This window comes from Prinia subflava, chromosome 14 (genome assembly GCF_021018805.1).
Source record: "Prinia subflava isolate CZ2003 ecotype Zambia chromosome 14, Cam_Psub_1.2, whole genome shotgun sequence".
NCBI lineage: Eukaryota > Metazoa > Chordata > Aves > Passeriformes > Cisticolidae > Prinia > Prinia subflava.
Window position 1 is genome coordinate 15,921,329 of NC_086260.1, and position 16,109 is coordinate 15,937,437.

At 44.7% G+C, this 16,109-nt stretch overlaps 1 protein-coding gene across 3 annotated transcripts in view; it reads right to left on the minus strand.

Annotated features, from left to right (window-relative positions):
• RAD54L2 (RAD54 like 2) overlaps window positions 1-16,077 on the minus strand; it is a 79,571-nt gene extending 63,494 nt beyond the window's left edge. For 2 of the 3 annotated variants that reach the window (XM_063411816.1, XM_063411812.1), the window contains exons 1-2: window positions 15,942-16,077; window positions 2,545-2,653 (exon numbers count right to left, since the gene is read on the minus strand). The gene's annotated coding sequence lies outside the window, so the exon portion shown is untranslated. The remainder of the gene's footprint in view (window positions 1-2,544; window positions 2,654-15,941) is intronic. The other variant, XM_063411813.1, reaches the window with a different exon arrangement.
• Between the last annotated feature and the right edge of the window lie 32 nt (window positions 16,078-16,109).

A 16,109-nucleotide genomic window follows, 5' to 3' on the forward strand; every position in this document is an offset into this window, starting at 1 on the left:
AGGATTCCAAATTACATTCAATACGTTTTATACAGCAGATTAAATTGGGAAAGACTTGCCTACCTTGCATTAATGATAACTATTCTCAAATTCCAAAAGATCAGTTTGAAAAGTCAGCTCATGGGAGAGGTGTGCCAAGCCTTCTCTTTGTGAACACCCAAACTATGTCAAGATGTGAGCCAATTCTGTGTTGCAGAGACATTATAAAAGAAAGGCCTTATAAAATATGGTTTAGGCCTTGCTACTCTGGCTAACCTAGAAGTAGCTTGTAAGTTCCCATAAAGAAAAATTATAATAATGAACACAACAACCTATTCTTAGAGAGAAAAATAAGTTTACAACTGTATAAACAATTAATCTGACCCATGAGAATTAGTAAGAAAATATGTAAACATATCCAGAGAGAGAAAATTTGATAGACATATACTAACAAATTAACTGAGTTTCACTGTATTGCTAACCAATTAGGTTTAACACATTGCCTTCTGATATTTCCTATAAATATCAGCTTTGTGAATAAAGAATTGGCTTTTCTACATGAGAAAACTGAGTTCTGTATGCTGATTTATTCCAACAATTCCCAAGCAGGAAAGATAGAGATAACTGGAAGATCGCTCTGGAATTTAAGCTCTTGTCATACATAGGTGCCAGAGAAGAAGTTATGTAATAAATTAAGACTAAATTACACTGTCTTAGATTGCAATGCAAGATGTGACCAGAAGTATGTGTTCTTCACCATCTGTTGAGACCAGGTGGAGCAGTGCTCTTCATCTCTTCTCCAGGGGGGATGTTCTCTGTTAATGGCCAGCTGTTAAAACCAGGTGAGGCAGTGCTCTTTATTTTCCACAACCCATCCTTCCTCCAGGGGATATCTGCTGTTAATGGGCCACTGAGGCTCACTGCATGGCTGATAAAATTACATCATCCATTGGGAGATGCTCCACCCAGCAGGAGGAGCCCAGCATTCCCACCTGGATAAAAATCTAAGATTCAGAACACCAGCACAGCCTGTGTGCACTGCATTCCCAGAGGAAGACCAGACCCATCTACATCACCACTAGACCTTCAGAAGAAAACTACACCCTTCTACAGGAACATTGCTTCAACAGGAGCACATCTGTCACTGCAGGAAGACTGTAGCCACTGTTTAATTAGACTGCTCCCAACACCCTGAGCAACAGGGTGTCAGGTTGTATTCCGACTGTCAGTGTTTTGGGGTTTTGGGTGTTTTTTTGTGTTACTACATTTTAATTTTAATTTTCCTAGTAAAGAACTGTCATTACTATTCCCATATCTTTGCCTGAGAGTCCCTTAATTTCAAAATTATAATAGTTCAGAGGAAGGGGGTTTACATTTTCCATCTCAAGGGAGGCTCCTGCCTTCCTGTCTTTTCAAACCAAGACATACATAAACAGAAGCAGTGGAACAGAGAGGAGTGGAAAGGCATGGAGCTATTCCTCTCTCAAGGAAAGATCAGTCACTGCCACTCTGTGAAGACAAGCTGTGCTTTGGTCATTGGGATATGCTAACATTATGGCTCCTTGAAGGGTATCCCTCAGAAACAGACTGGGACAGCTCATAAACAATGTTTTCATCCTTCAGGATGAGCAAAACTGCAAGTTTTCCAAATGTTAAGACGTCTGATTTTATCCTATTTTCTCAGCACCACCCCATCCACACACTCTTCTGTCTTTGCCTCCCAGAGAAGCACATTTCCCTCCAGGGGAATGATTCACTGCCTTCAGCTGTGTCCCTGCTCAGGAAATGAGCTTTCCCATCAGCAGCAGTCCAGGGCAGCCCACCACCCCCTGTGAGACAGATGCCAGTCACATCACACACTGGCATCACAGACCACAAAATAAACACAGCTTAACTCTGCCTTGGGTCATGGGTCTGCATTCAGTACAAAGAACCACAGAGGTCTGGGAGCTTGGTTTTGATGCCTCATCCTTCTCCCTCTTCAAAACTGGACTTAAAATCTGAGGTTCTGGTTTATGTGGTGTGTAGAAAAAGGAAGAATTCCACATGGGGTTTTCCCTCTTTATTCCCTACCCCACCTCCAGCAACAATAATTACACCAGGGATGAGGAAGCATTACTTATGCCACCTACAGTTTACCAAAGAAACTTGAACATGAACAAAAACAAGAAAGAGGAAAAACAAAAAATCCTGAAGTAAAGGAAATGGAAATAAACAGTTTTGAACTCATGGGATATGACAATTAGCATATGTTAGACTCAATTTGCTGCCAATCAATGAGACATTAAACTAATTTTTTAGTGAATTCCAGCATAGATTAAAAACCATTAAAGTCAAACTTCCTTCAGAAGTCATTCCCTCTCTGCAACATTGCACAGTGCTGGAAAAACTTAATGTTTAAGTGCCACTTTTCTGCTAGTTTTGAGAACAAAGTAATCAAAACCTGTTGATTTTTGCCTTTCCCATCAAGCAAGTCAAAATGAAACACTGACACTGATCCTTATCTATCCTGCACAAATACATCTGCTTTGATAACACTGAACATTGACACTGTAGGCAGCTTACATGGAAAGCAAATGGATGAAAGAGCCTCCTGTGGTTCTGTCCTTAGTAATGGAAGTGCCACTTGGGTTGTGCTTTGCTGGCTGAAAACTTCCCAGTGGTTTGGACAGGCCTGAAAGGGAAAAGAATGGAGCTTACTGCCTCTCCCCACAGAGCACAAATAACCCAACACACTGCTGAGGGGATTGTTTGGATACACACAAAAATCACCCCAGTGGAGATAATAAATATTATTTCACAAAAAAACCCAGAGCTATGAGTCTCATGATATGCATATTACATGTTCAGCTTAGAAAATTGTGAATATACAACTCTACATACTGGAGTTTACTTCCAAAAGAGCTTTAAAAGTAGCACAATGCAAGTTGGGCCAAGGAGATATACAAATATTAGCAGGAAGATAATATATCCTGAGGGACACCATACCCTTTCAATAAACATCTCCAACTGTCCTGACCCAATTTATGCTACACAGGATATCAACTACCAACCAGCACAAACAGATCCAGTGTTAAGCCAGGAAGAAGCAACTGAAAAGGGATATACTAACAAATTACTGTAAAACACTGTATGGCAAATAAGCACCACAACAATAATCCAGGGAAGTAACTGCTGGCTACCAAACATAGCTCTTTTAGAGTAAAAATGTCACTGCCTCCCAAGTGTTTAAATTCACTTAACTTTTGTAAATGCTAGCAATGTCTTTTGCAGTGGTTGTTCTTACCAAACACAGAATACTGTATATTCATACCTACACAGAATCCAAAATGTTACATTTCCAAGATTCAGAAGCAGAATGACAAAGAGTATTCGGCTGTGATCTTCAAAAAATCCACAACCTTATCAAGTGCTTTCCCCAAAGGACCACTTTTTCTATCAAAGCTCATTTAGCATTTGCAAATACTGCCTGACTGGAAGCTGTGCCCAGTGAGCAACAACAGGGAGAACAGCAGGAAAGGCAGGTCTTCTCGTGTCCTCTTGACTTGTTACCATCCCAAGTGAAGGCAACCAAGTCGTAAGAAGCCAACATCCTTACACTCAGATGCTGTTATCTCCCCAAAAACAACAGGAATTGAATGTCTTGCCTTACCACTACTTGTCTCCCTTCCTTTTCAACTATTAGTTAGATTATTGAATGATTCGTCTTGAATCATAGAACTGTTTGAGCTGGAAAAGAGCTCCAAGATCACAGAGTCCAACCACTAACCCAGCACTGTAAAGTCACCACTAACCCATGTCTCCAGGTGCCACACTGACACATCTTCTAAATCCCTCCAGGGCTGGTGACTTCATCACTTCCCTCAACAGCTTGTTCTGATGTTTGATAACCCTTTCAAAGAAGAAATCTTGGCTAATATCCAATCTAAAACTCCCTGGCACAACCTGAGATTGTTTTCTCTTATCCTGTTGCTTGTTCCTTGAGGGAAGAGACCTCAAAACCTGGCAACAACCTCCTGTCAGGAGGGGCAATAAGGTCCTGAGCCTCCTTTTCTCCAGGATGAGCCCTCTCTGCTCCTTCAGCTGCTCCTCACCAGACTTGTGCTCCAGACCCTTCCCCAGCTCCGTTCCCTTCTCTGGAGAAGCTCCAGCGTCCCAATGTTTTTCTTGTCATGAGAAGCCCAAAATTCAATCCAGGATTTGAGATGCCTCAGCAGTGCCCACCATAGGAGACAGTCACTGCCCTGCTCCTGCTGGTCACACCAGTGCTGGCACAAGCCAGGTGCCACTGACCTCCTTGGCCACCTGGGCTCCTGTCCAGCCACTGCTGACCAGCAGCCCAGGTCCTTCCTGCCAGGCAGCTCTCCAGACACTGCCCCAGCCTGCAGTGCTGCAGGGGGTTCTTGTGGCCTTCCTGCCCTCCAGGAGATCAACACTCCTGCCCAAACTGGTGTCACCTGCAAAGGTGAGTGCCTCGATCCCCTCAAGTAACTGATAAAGATATTAAAGAGGTGTGGGCCCAGTACCAAACTCTGGGGAACCCCACCAGTGCCCAGCTGGATGTGGCACCATTCTCCACCACTCTGGGCTTGGCCAGTTTTTTTGCCCAGTCATTTAACTGAACTTGCTCATTCATCTAATTGTAAGAATTCTTCATTATTATTGATTTGGGCTAAAGTGAGAAATTTGTGTAGTAACTACAACTCTTGCTTTGATAGGAGATTTTGGGTACAGTAATAGCGTTCTTTAACAGAGAAAACTAATTACGTTGCACTTCCAAAGGAGATTTACTGGCAATGCTGTAAATTGTGAAATCTCAATCAACTTCATTCATAGCTGTCCCCTTGCTAGGAAGGAAGGAGGCAAATGATAAAAGTTAAAGACTTTCTCATCACAATAAAGAGATAGATATTCACAAAGAGGTTCCACACAAGCACAGAGGCAGAGTATCTCATTCTGTTAAAATAAGCATTTCACTGACCAGAAGTATTGATTTAATTGAAATATAAGATCTCCTCTCTTACTTGTTGTGAGGGCCATGGTAAGTACAGGAGGAAGGAAAAGGCACCTCTAAACAATTTTTTGTAAAGGAGGAAAGAAAAAAGGCATTTTCCTACAGAGTCTGTATGACTAAGCAGATGACTCCAGTGTTCTCTACTCATTATCTGGGTCTTACTTCTCTCCAGCAGTTAACTATTGTCATCATAAAATAAACAAATTCAGATCACAGACCTGAACTACTCCCATTCATTGGAGAACAGGATGTGAAGTTACAGTTGACAAAAACTTAAAAATGCTGGCTAGGGTGAATCTCACTATGCATTGTCCAGAACTGAGAGCTCCCCCCACCAAAAAAACCCCAGCTTCCCTAGGAAATTCTTCTCCAGAGATAACAAAAACACACACCAAGACTGAGGGAAAAATCAGGGAAAAAATCTCTTCTGGGATAACAGCTTCTCCCCAAATATCTGATCTCAAATGCACTCCTTCAATTCCAGTTTTTCTCTATTCCATGCAACAATCACCTTGACACCCAGTTTTCAAGGCAACTGTTGCTCCCTATTTAGAGCCTGTGTTACACTTCATATTCTAAGCTCAAAAAGGCACTGGTCTTGTACAGTTTATTTCTTGATCCTGTTACCTAAATTTCTTGACCCCTACGTACAAGGAACTTAAAATCCAACTGATGTCACCACTCCTACGACAGCTTCTTGATTAAAGAAAATATTCTTTGTTCCTGCTATTTCCTCCACCCCAACATCCCCATAAAAGCAAGCTAATTTTTCTTACTTCCTATGCCCGGAAGCTTGTGTTTGGTTGCTGAGGTGCATTCCATAACCCAGGCACATTTTTTTAAGGAAGGAATATACAGCTCTTGCACTACTTCAGGAAAGGAGAAGCCACAGCCAGCTGTCTTTTCACACAAGTGTTAAGCAGCAAGGCTGCAAGAGTAATCAAACCTCTGGGCAGTTACATTACGCTGGGAATGCTGTTACTTTCACTTCCATCAGTAAGTGATGCAAACAATAAATGCAAAGACTGAATAAAAGAGTGCACTAAACAGAAGATGGATACCAAACCCTGATGCTAAACCCACCAATTAGAGAGACAGACATGCCTTGACACTGACAGAGAGTTTTCAGATTTCACAGGCACCAGAAGGGTAATAAACATTTGGCCTTGATTAAATTACCCATTTTCCCTCTTGCTGACTGCAGCCTCCCAGGCCTCAGACACATTTTCTGCAGCAGCTGCTCCTCTCCCAACTCACACACTGCTACCACACCGTGCCAGCACAACCCTCTGCATGGCTGGACAGCAAACTGATTCAGCTGAAAACCTACTTGGAAGCAAAATTCAGTTCCCAAATGTGATTTACCACTAAGTTGCATGAACAGCTGTGCAGGCACAAAGGGTAAAAAAAAAAACCAAACCAGTGAGAGGGTGAGAACACGCAGCCCTGGGTATGGGCTGATCCAGCTGGAGTCACTGTCACCAAGGCCATGCTCTAAGCAGGCAGACACTGCTCCAGTGCAAGGGACAGACAGCACTTCTACTTGAGAAAGTGAGATGGGCCTTGTGACAAAGCTTCCTTGCCTTCAAAACTCCAGCCCACAGGATGATGCATGTAGCCAAGGTAAAGACAATCTCAACTGTCTCTTTCTTTGAATAGTCATGGCATCACTATGTGGTTTGTGTAAACTGAACTTCATTTTGCTGGACTTTTTCAATTGAAAAAACCAATACAACTGCCACTCAAAGCACAGAAGTATCATAAATCATGCAGTCAGACACCCTTGTCTGTGCACATCTCTTTCCCCACAGCAAATACTCTTAAACTGCCCAAAGCTCAAAGCTAAATACACCTCCTCATGTAAGTCCTTACCATGTAGCATCTTTAGTGAGAGCCTCTGTAAACAGGTCCTTCCAATTACACATGAGCACCAGAAAAGGCAGGATAAGGCTCTGTTTTAGGGAACAGGAAGATAAGATGTCCCAACCTTGAGACACTGGTATCCTGCACTGCCAGAAATTTCTCTGGGTCAGGGCATGCCCCTTCCTAAATGCACTCGGGGGACTTGTTAAAGGAACACCTCTATGGGGTGACAAAGGGAAGTGATTCAACCTGTACTATGAGAACAAATGGGTAATTCCTTTAACCTCATGAGTAGAATTCACTTTGGCCATGATGACATCCCCCACCCCTCACGAGATCAAGGGCTGATTTTTAGTACTTGAATAAGAGATGACCTTCTTTAGCCCTCTGCCTTTCTTCTTTTCTTGTTGTATCTTATTGTCTGGGATAAGTAGATATTCCTGGGCTGTCCTGGAACATAGACCTTTCCCCAAAATGCAACCAGGAGCCACTGTGGGGATCTGGCCATAAATACATACCAATGTATGCAGCCTCTCATGCACATCCCCTGTGTTTGCTTTGTGTTTGTTTCACTCAACACTTGAATTTCACCAAAATTGTTCAAGGAGGCATAAACACCCTTGGCATGAGGTCCTAAAAGTCTTCTCTCATCCTTTCTTCTCACAAGAATGAAGTTGCCACTCCAGAGACTGCTGCCCTTGGTCTGAATTTTCTGACCCAGGCCACAGGTAAACTTTTTCACATTCTATAGCTTATACTAAATAATGTCACAGCCAAGCATAGATAAAAGCGAGAAGTGACAGGTCCCCTCAGCAACCATGAGAAAGATCCCTGTAGACATCCTGTAGGATACAGGAGGAGTTCCAGCACATTAAGGCCAAATGAAATAAAAAAACCTGAAATCCTTATCTCCTGAGTTCTAAAATCTCCTCCAATCCCAAAACCTTACACTGACTCCCAGACAATTAACTCTGCTCACCTTCAGTCTTCCCTGCCATAAAGCAGCTGCAAAGAGAAGCCAGCAGATCATTGCAGGGGGGGAGGGAAGGTAAAGAAATTGTTCACTTATAACCACTTCTGTCTCTCTTCACTGCCTTCTTTCTCTTTGTCAGCAAAATGGGTCAGACAAGATAACAGAAAGGAGAGCAAGAGATGCAGAGGAGACACACCCCCTCCAAGCTGCAGGGAAATTGAAAGATAAACAACTTCCCTCACCAGAAGGATTTACCTCTAAGTCTTCCTGCACAGGCCAGCCCAGGAGTGCAAAAAAAAATCATACAGACCTTGCCAAAATAATAAACTAAATCTTAGAGGGGAAAAGGTAACCCTTGGCTGGAAAATGCTCCAAGGAGGTAACTTCTTTCAGCAGGACAGCCTCCTTCAGTGATAAAATAAGCCACTTCTTATATTGCTGGCCCTTCCCCAAACCCAGAGGTCCCAAACAGGCAGATTGCATCTGATGCTTGCTGGAACACCCTCTGTGCACAAGGGCTGCTGGTGCAGGCACACCTTCCCTGCCGAGGGGGAGGCAGTGCCTGGGGAAAGGCCATGCAGGACAATCTGCCACGGGCAGAGCATCCAACTCCTGCATTTCCCACAGCCCTGCCCCTGACACATGACTGGGCACGCACCCATCCTGTGATGGGGAAAAGATCAGGATGTCTGGAAAGCTGGAAAGGTGCCCACCAGGCACAAGCTGCTGCCACAGCCAGACTACTTTTCATTGTACTTCCAGAAGGGTTTAGGAAAACATCCCAAACCAATTGTCCACAGAGAAACCCACAGACAACCAGTAATCTCCCCAGTGGCCAAGGCAGGAGAGTTTTTACACAGTTCTTTCCTCTCTACATCCTTTACTGCTTTGGCAGACAGAACACAACAGAAACCATTCCTCTGGTGGACAAGGGACACACTGATCTCATACCACCAGAGACACACAAGGCACAATATCCTTATGCACCCACACTCAGCCACCTCTGCCAGCAAGAGCACATGCACGTTCTTCCCCAATGAGAAAGCAATTTCCACAGAATGTAAAGACCACTCACTACTGGAGTAAACATCTTCAGCGCACATTATGAGATTTTTTGAGGAAAAACACTGGGGAAGATATTCCAACCTCTTCAGGAAACAAAACAACCATCCCTGTCCTTCCCTGTCACCAAAAATGACAGTGCTTCCCAAAAAAGAGATCAGAAATACCTGATTTCATTTAAGTACATGGTGCATACAAGCACATTTATTGCCCCAAGAAAAAGCATACACTCAGTAGATTTAAAGGACTGCTATAAGAGAACAACTACCACCACCAGATCCTTTGACTGACCTTAGCATGTGCAGGAAGAGTCTGAACACGACTGGGTGAGATTTGTTCAGCAAGTGTCAATGCCCCTGCATTTGTCTGGCGGCAGGTACACTGGTACACTGACAGTGCATTTCCTCACCCATCTCCTCCCAATGATACTCCATCCTGACTTGATGACTTCAAGAGATGGAGACATCCTAAGCTAAACTGATTGAGCAGTTCAAGAAAAAGTTTTCTAACGAGCAGTTTAATCTCTCAAATAACATTGAACACTACATCTTTCTTGCCTTTGAACATCTCTTTAAAAACACCAACATTAAACCTTGTCAAAATACTCCACAACTGATTTCACCTCTTTGTCCTTATTCAGTATTTCCTGTTATTATGAATGTACATTAGTATTAAAAAAAATAATTAGCTTATTTTAAGCTTTGAGGACTCACTGCTGTATATCTGCTCTGCTCCTGTCATCCATTCCAAGGTCACTGTTTTCTGGAAGCACAATTCTGTATTCTAAACCTACAGTATTCTAAACCTTCTGTACTCTAAAGCCTCCAGTCTTTCCCATAACATGCATAATGTGCTCCAGCTCTATGAAAACATTTGGCCATATTAAACCCAGTTACCCAAACAATTCAGAGGACACCGTACAGCTGCTGTTCCTTCTTCATGCTTCACCACTCAGGCACAACCTTTACATAATCCACAAATTTGGATTTGTTTTCTTCCAGGCCACTGACAAAAATACTACAAAGCTCTGGACCTACTATAAATCCCTGAAAAAATCCTCCATTCATATTCTATTTTCCACATCTACTGTTTTGAATCCAGTTGTTGACTCACAGATCACACATGAAACTGTATCTGTTGAACAAGATTCACTTTTCATCAACACCCTCACTGACTGAAGCAGTCATGGGAATACAATTACCACACAAATCCCATTTGTAAGTATGTGTTTGATACAAGAGATTTAATTAGAATTTTTTGATCTTTCAGAGCACTGCTACTCCCCAGCCACGTAACAGAGTCTCTTTTGCTTCACTAATTTTTAGTAAATCCCACCATCAGCCTTCCTCAGTCAATTCCTTTGTGAGCAACATTCCATTTTCCATGTTGGCTCAGCACACAGTTGGAGCACCTGTGCTCCACTATCCACTCCCAGGCTTTGACAGGTCCACAGATTTCGTTTTGTTTGGGGTTTGGTTGTTGTTGTGGTATCAGCAACAAACAGCTAGAGCAATTCACATAAGATCAATACATTTTAACAACCTATTTGTTATGGATTCAACAACTCCAAATACAATAACCCACACTGCATTGATGCTGATGTTCTGGGTAAGACTTGAGAAAATCTTTGGTGAACTATCATGTCTCTAAAAGGTCATCTCCACAGTTCCGTGGGGCTAGGAGAGTTCTCTTCCCAAGAATTTTAGATAAAAATTTTCCTTGTGAAGAGAAGGAAGTCAAGTCAAAATTATGTTACTTCCACTGTGTTTCAATTCCTTCCCATCCTGTGTTTGCCCTACAAACTCTTTGTACCCAACCAGCCAAGTTCTGCACTTTTTGTTGGTCAATTCTGCCTTTGTATAGCTCTACTCCTTTGTTAATTAGATCAAGCTGGTTTGCCACAGAGAACACCAGAGTAAAGTTTTCTGCCAAATCACTACAAAACCCCTTTAATTGCTTTTGTAAGTCTAGTGCCTCTCTTATATAAAACATGTTGTTTTGCACTTGACTCGACCCAAGTCCTCCTGGTTCAGTGTAAGTGTCAATGTATTTGTAACTAAAAAAGCATGTGGGCATGTTGAGCTTTTCCACCTTTGGTTTTCTACCTATCTGCCATCAGAGGTCCACCAGCATAGAAATAGTTACAGTGGCTGAAGAGAAATTTTGTTAATATGCTTAATTTCTGGCTAGCTCCTTCCAGTACCATTGTGTGTGCAGGTGTGGAGGAGAAGGAGGAGAGTAACTCAAGTCATACCAGCAAGAAGCTGGTTCATCTCATCAACTCTCATGTTTCAAATAGGTGTCCAAGAAGCAAATGGTAACTGCACTTTGCAGCTCAGAAATTCCTCTCAGGATTCAGGGCAGTAGTAAAGGGCACTGTTTGTATGGTTTGAATGCTGCACTCCACGTTTATACCACAAGTTGCACTGATTGCATCTAACAGATTTCTTCAGCCTGGTTTCAAAGCAACCAGCAAACAGTCTTCCCCTACAGATTTCTGCATCTTTGAATGAGCTCTTCAGTCATGAAGTTATTCAGCACTTTTCCCCAGCACAGGATCAATACTTCCTCCAGACAAGTGCCTACCAGCCTTTACATCTTTTCCGATGCTTGAATAACTGACTGTCACTAATACAAAACCTGGATCGTTCTTTCTTTCTTTTTGTGCATTTCAACTTGCAGATACACTCTCAGAACAGCAGCTTTGGGACAAGCTGACAGGCCATCCTAGAGGGCTTCAAATTGCTGCTCCTCCTTGCAGGTTTCAGAGCATGCTGAAAATGCTGCTATGAGGTCTAAGCAATGGATGTAACACTTCAAGTGAGTCACAGACACCTGTGAAACACCACAAGATTTCTGGAGGTGTCAGACTGACCCCAACTCCAGCATTACCACTGAGTAAGAGCAAGATTTCAATTACTACAGCTGCTCTGAGATTGCAATAGCACTGAATCAGCCTTGCTCACAGGACTGCACAGAAATTCTGCTACTCCACATAAGGCATAAATGGAGCCAGTGGTATATGTGACCTTTAAGAATTTCTGAAAGGTTATTTTCTATACCTTGAGATATTTCTCAAAGTAACCAGTCTTATTGATATTCTTATGCAGTTTTATATCTGCATGAATGAAAGCAATGTATACATTTTCACCTTCTTTTCCCCCCCTCAAAACTTGTTTCAACCTCAGATATACCAATTTTGTCAGCAAATGTGCAGTTGGCATTTGCTGGTTATCACATACAAAATACTGATCAATAACTCACTATTTAGAATGTCATGCTACCAGCAAGCCGGTTTTAAAAAACGACGACTTAAAAAAAAACCCAACAAAACAATACCATCATAGTTTCAGAAACTCAACCTTCTAAAGGTGCCTTTTCAACAAATTTTACCTTCTCATGGCTACCTGTAATTCCACCTTCTTTCTTCTTCCAGTATATAATGACACCTGATTTCATCAGCTAATTCTGTCCCTTTCTCAAACAACAAACAGTTGTTTCTTATTTCATCATTCCCCTTCATCTTTAAAATTGTTTCTCAATAAGCATAAAGCCCTAAAAAATAAATGTGAGGTTTCCAAAGTTTGTTAAGAAACAAAATGTTCCTTCATTGTTTCAAATCACCTAAATAGCAGATTCTATACACGTCTTCTTCTGTGCTGGCAAAAGTACTCAGCAAGCACTGATTTGGGGGGCAGGGGAAACCCCAGCTCTCTATAAATTATTTTTATATAGCTAAAACGTTGCTTAAACACAAGTCCCTGTCTTGAGATGAGCATTCTCTGAAACAAGTTTAGCTGTAATTAACTCAACAATCAGATAAATATAATGCAGAAATTATTTAGAGTAAGCAGAAAACATGTCTCAAAATTATATCTGTACCAGGATCTAGGAAAAGCAAGCAGTACTTAACCTCTGCAGGAATTAAATTCTGGAGAATTAGGTTTAAAATAAGAGACTTTGTTATCAGAGAATATTTATTCCACAGGGTATTGTCTCCCAAAAACTTCTAGGCACCTGATGGAAACAAGTTCAGAGAAATTACAGGAACAATACTGCATGGTAACTAACAGCATTCTTAAAAACCTTGTACCCAACTGTTTCATTCACCTCACACCCATAAACCACCTTATTTGAAAGCACACTGTGCATTGTTACATTCTGGATTTGATCAAACGGGATTCAACTCCATCTCCTCGGGAAAAGCCTGCCACTCCCTTCCTAGAACAGTGACTTGATAAATCTTAAGTGTTTGAAATAACAAAATTTTGAGGAACAAAGTGAAGGCAACGCAACAGGAAGACCTATCAGCTGGGAAGTGAGGACAGCTGGGACAGCAAAAGACTTAGGGAGTCAGGGAGCCAAGAGCCACAGCAGTGACAACTGGAATATGTGGAAAAGGATGAACAACTCCTGCTCAGGGCTGCAGGTGGTGTGATTTGACACGTGTGTGCACCTCCACACGTGTGTGCACCTCCACACGTGTGTGCACCTCCACACGTGTGTGCACCTCCACACGTGTGTGCACATGAATGAGGCTCTCTGCAGAGCTGTGTGGCAGGAGAGACATTGGTGGTGAGCACGTGTGTACAAACACATCCCTGCATGCAGGAAATGCAACACGTGGTGAGAGCACCGGGCTGTTCAGCAGGAGCACAGCCACCCTGAGCCAGGGAAACCACGGCTCCCAGGCACTCAGCACTTTTCAGAGCCACTGCAAACACCACAGGCAGTTTTGGGCACCCCCAGAACAGGCATTGATACACCAGGGTGGGTTTGGTGGAGATGACCAAGATGCTCAGAGGGACAGAGCTGTGTGAAGAGAGGCTGTGGGAGATGGGGAGGTCCAGCCTGGAGAAGAAAAGGCTTTAGGGAGCTGGCAGCAGATCTGCTGGACCTACAGGGGGGTCCAGCACATGGGCACACAGCAGGACATCAGACACAAACTGCAATGGTACAGGTGTGACCTGACCTAGAGAAAAGGCCTTTCCTGGTGAGGACAGTCAAGCACCACAACAAGGACACAGAAACTGTCAAAGCTTTGTCTTTGGAGGGTTTAAGACTGAGTGAACAAAGTCCTGGTCTGACCTTGGTGTACATCCACTTTGAGCAGCAGGTTAGACTAGACACCTCTTGAGACCCTTTCCAGCCTGAATTATTCCACAATGTCAACTTGGATCCCAGAGAACACCACAATGTCCTGTTACAAATATACTGTGCCAGGTTATACCTTTCAAATCTTCACTAAAATGCAATCACTATCAAGACAAAACCCATGCTGTCTGGTTCATCTCCTCACAAGAGCACAGGTTCCCACCCAGGGTCTGAATAGCCTTGAGTACCAAATATGGAATTCCAAGAGATTTTAGAGGCAAAGAAGTTACCAGTTACCTGAGTGCAGTACAAGTGGAACCCAGTGCCTAAACAAGCAGATCTTTTTTTGGGAGAAGGTGGTGTTTACTCCGAGGCAGAAAATGTCACACATGCACAACAGCTCTTCCTTAAAGTAGCAACTGAATATTTCTTGAAAGTTTCACGTTCAGCACCTACCCTCAAGGAACAACCCCTACATTCTGATGCTGTAAAGGCACAGGGTAAGAAGCTGCATTGTTGTCTCTGTCTATTCAGGGTGTACAGCTCCACACCTGGGAAAAGAAGCCTCACTTAGCAAACCAAAACCATGCCAGCTCCCACCAGGAGCACCTGCAGTAGTCTGAGCAGACTGCTTTGTTTTTATTCTTCTGCTGGGTGCTGCTGCCCCTAGAGCAGAGTTACTTAAAGCTATTTATTCTAAATTAATTGATTCTGCATTGAAGCACACAGAGACCACTCACAAGGCCCATTACTCTAAGTCAGGAAGGGGAGCTACCACCTTCAACCAGGCAGCAGAACACCTTGAACCAACAAAGACGTTTCTGCAGTGATTTCCCATAGGGTAAGAGATTATTCACCAAGCATGATGCTTGCATAACCACACAAAGGCTATCCAGTGTTAACAAAGTTATAAAGACAAGCAAGTGTAACCATCTTATTAGCATTAAAAAAAAACAAAACAAAAAAAAACCAACAACAAAAAACCCATTACTTGTTTTTACTGTTTGGTGGTTTGTTTTGGGGTTATGTTTGGTTTTGGGGGGGTTTTGTTTGTTTTTTGGGTTTTTTTAAAATCAGAATTCCCCCACCCGCACATAGACTGGAGGGATGCAGTAAGAACTTTTTAAAGCACCACTTTTGTACCAATTGACTATGAGACAGGAGGAGATTTCAGTGGAGTTTATGAGCACCTCAAATGTGAACACTGAAACACCTATTCCTATTCCTGAACACTCAAAACCTATTCCAAGGAGGGAGCAAGTTAAAAAGCTGTGAGACAGGATCCAGAGAGGAGAGGTAACAGGAACAGCACCACCAGCTCAGCACACCGAGCCTTCCCCTTGCACAGCCCACAGACAAGTCTCACACAGACAATAAATTATGACTTTGCATGTCTGTTTACCAGCCCCATGGCCCGTGTTTACCAGTGCCACAGCTCGCTGCTGCTCGGCCACAGCAGAGCGTGACAGGCGCCGTGCCCGGGCTCCGCCAGGCCCGTCCGCCTGAGCCCCGCGCTGCCCGCACGGGCGGACCCCGGGGAGCCACGGCCCCCACAGGGCCATGCGCACCCCCGGCTCCCACAGCCAGCAGAACCCCGCTCAGGCCCCGAAGCCCGGCCAGGCGAGCCCCGGGCCGGCCGCCCCGCTCCCGGCGGTGGGTGCAGCCTCAACCCCGGGCCCAGCCCCGCAGCCCCCGGCTCCTCGCCCCGCACCGGGACCCGCCCCCCGGGCGGCCCGGCAGCACCGCCCCTCTGCCCTCCCACCCCCGCAACGCTCCCGGCCCCTCGGACCGCGGGAGCCGCTCCCCCGCCGCCCCCGCTCGGCGCCCACCGCGGGCCGGGCGGGCGCCCCGCGCCGCTCCGCGCACACCCCCGGCGGGGCGGGCGGGCCTCCGCCGGCGCGCCCCTGCCCAGCCCGCTCCCATTGTGGCGGCGGCCCCGCGGCGCTGCGCTCTCACCTGGGCGGCGGGCGGGGGCTGCGGCCCGGCGGCCCCGGGAGCTGCGGCCGCCCTGGGAGCTCCGGCAGCTGCGGCCGCCCCGCCGCCTCCTCCCGCCTCCGCCGCTCCTCGGGCTCCGCCGCCGCTCGGGGCCGCCCCCCGTCGCAGCGCCCGCCTCGTCCCCCGGGC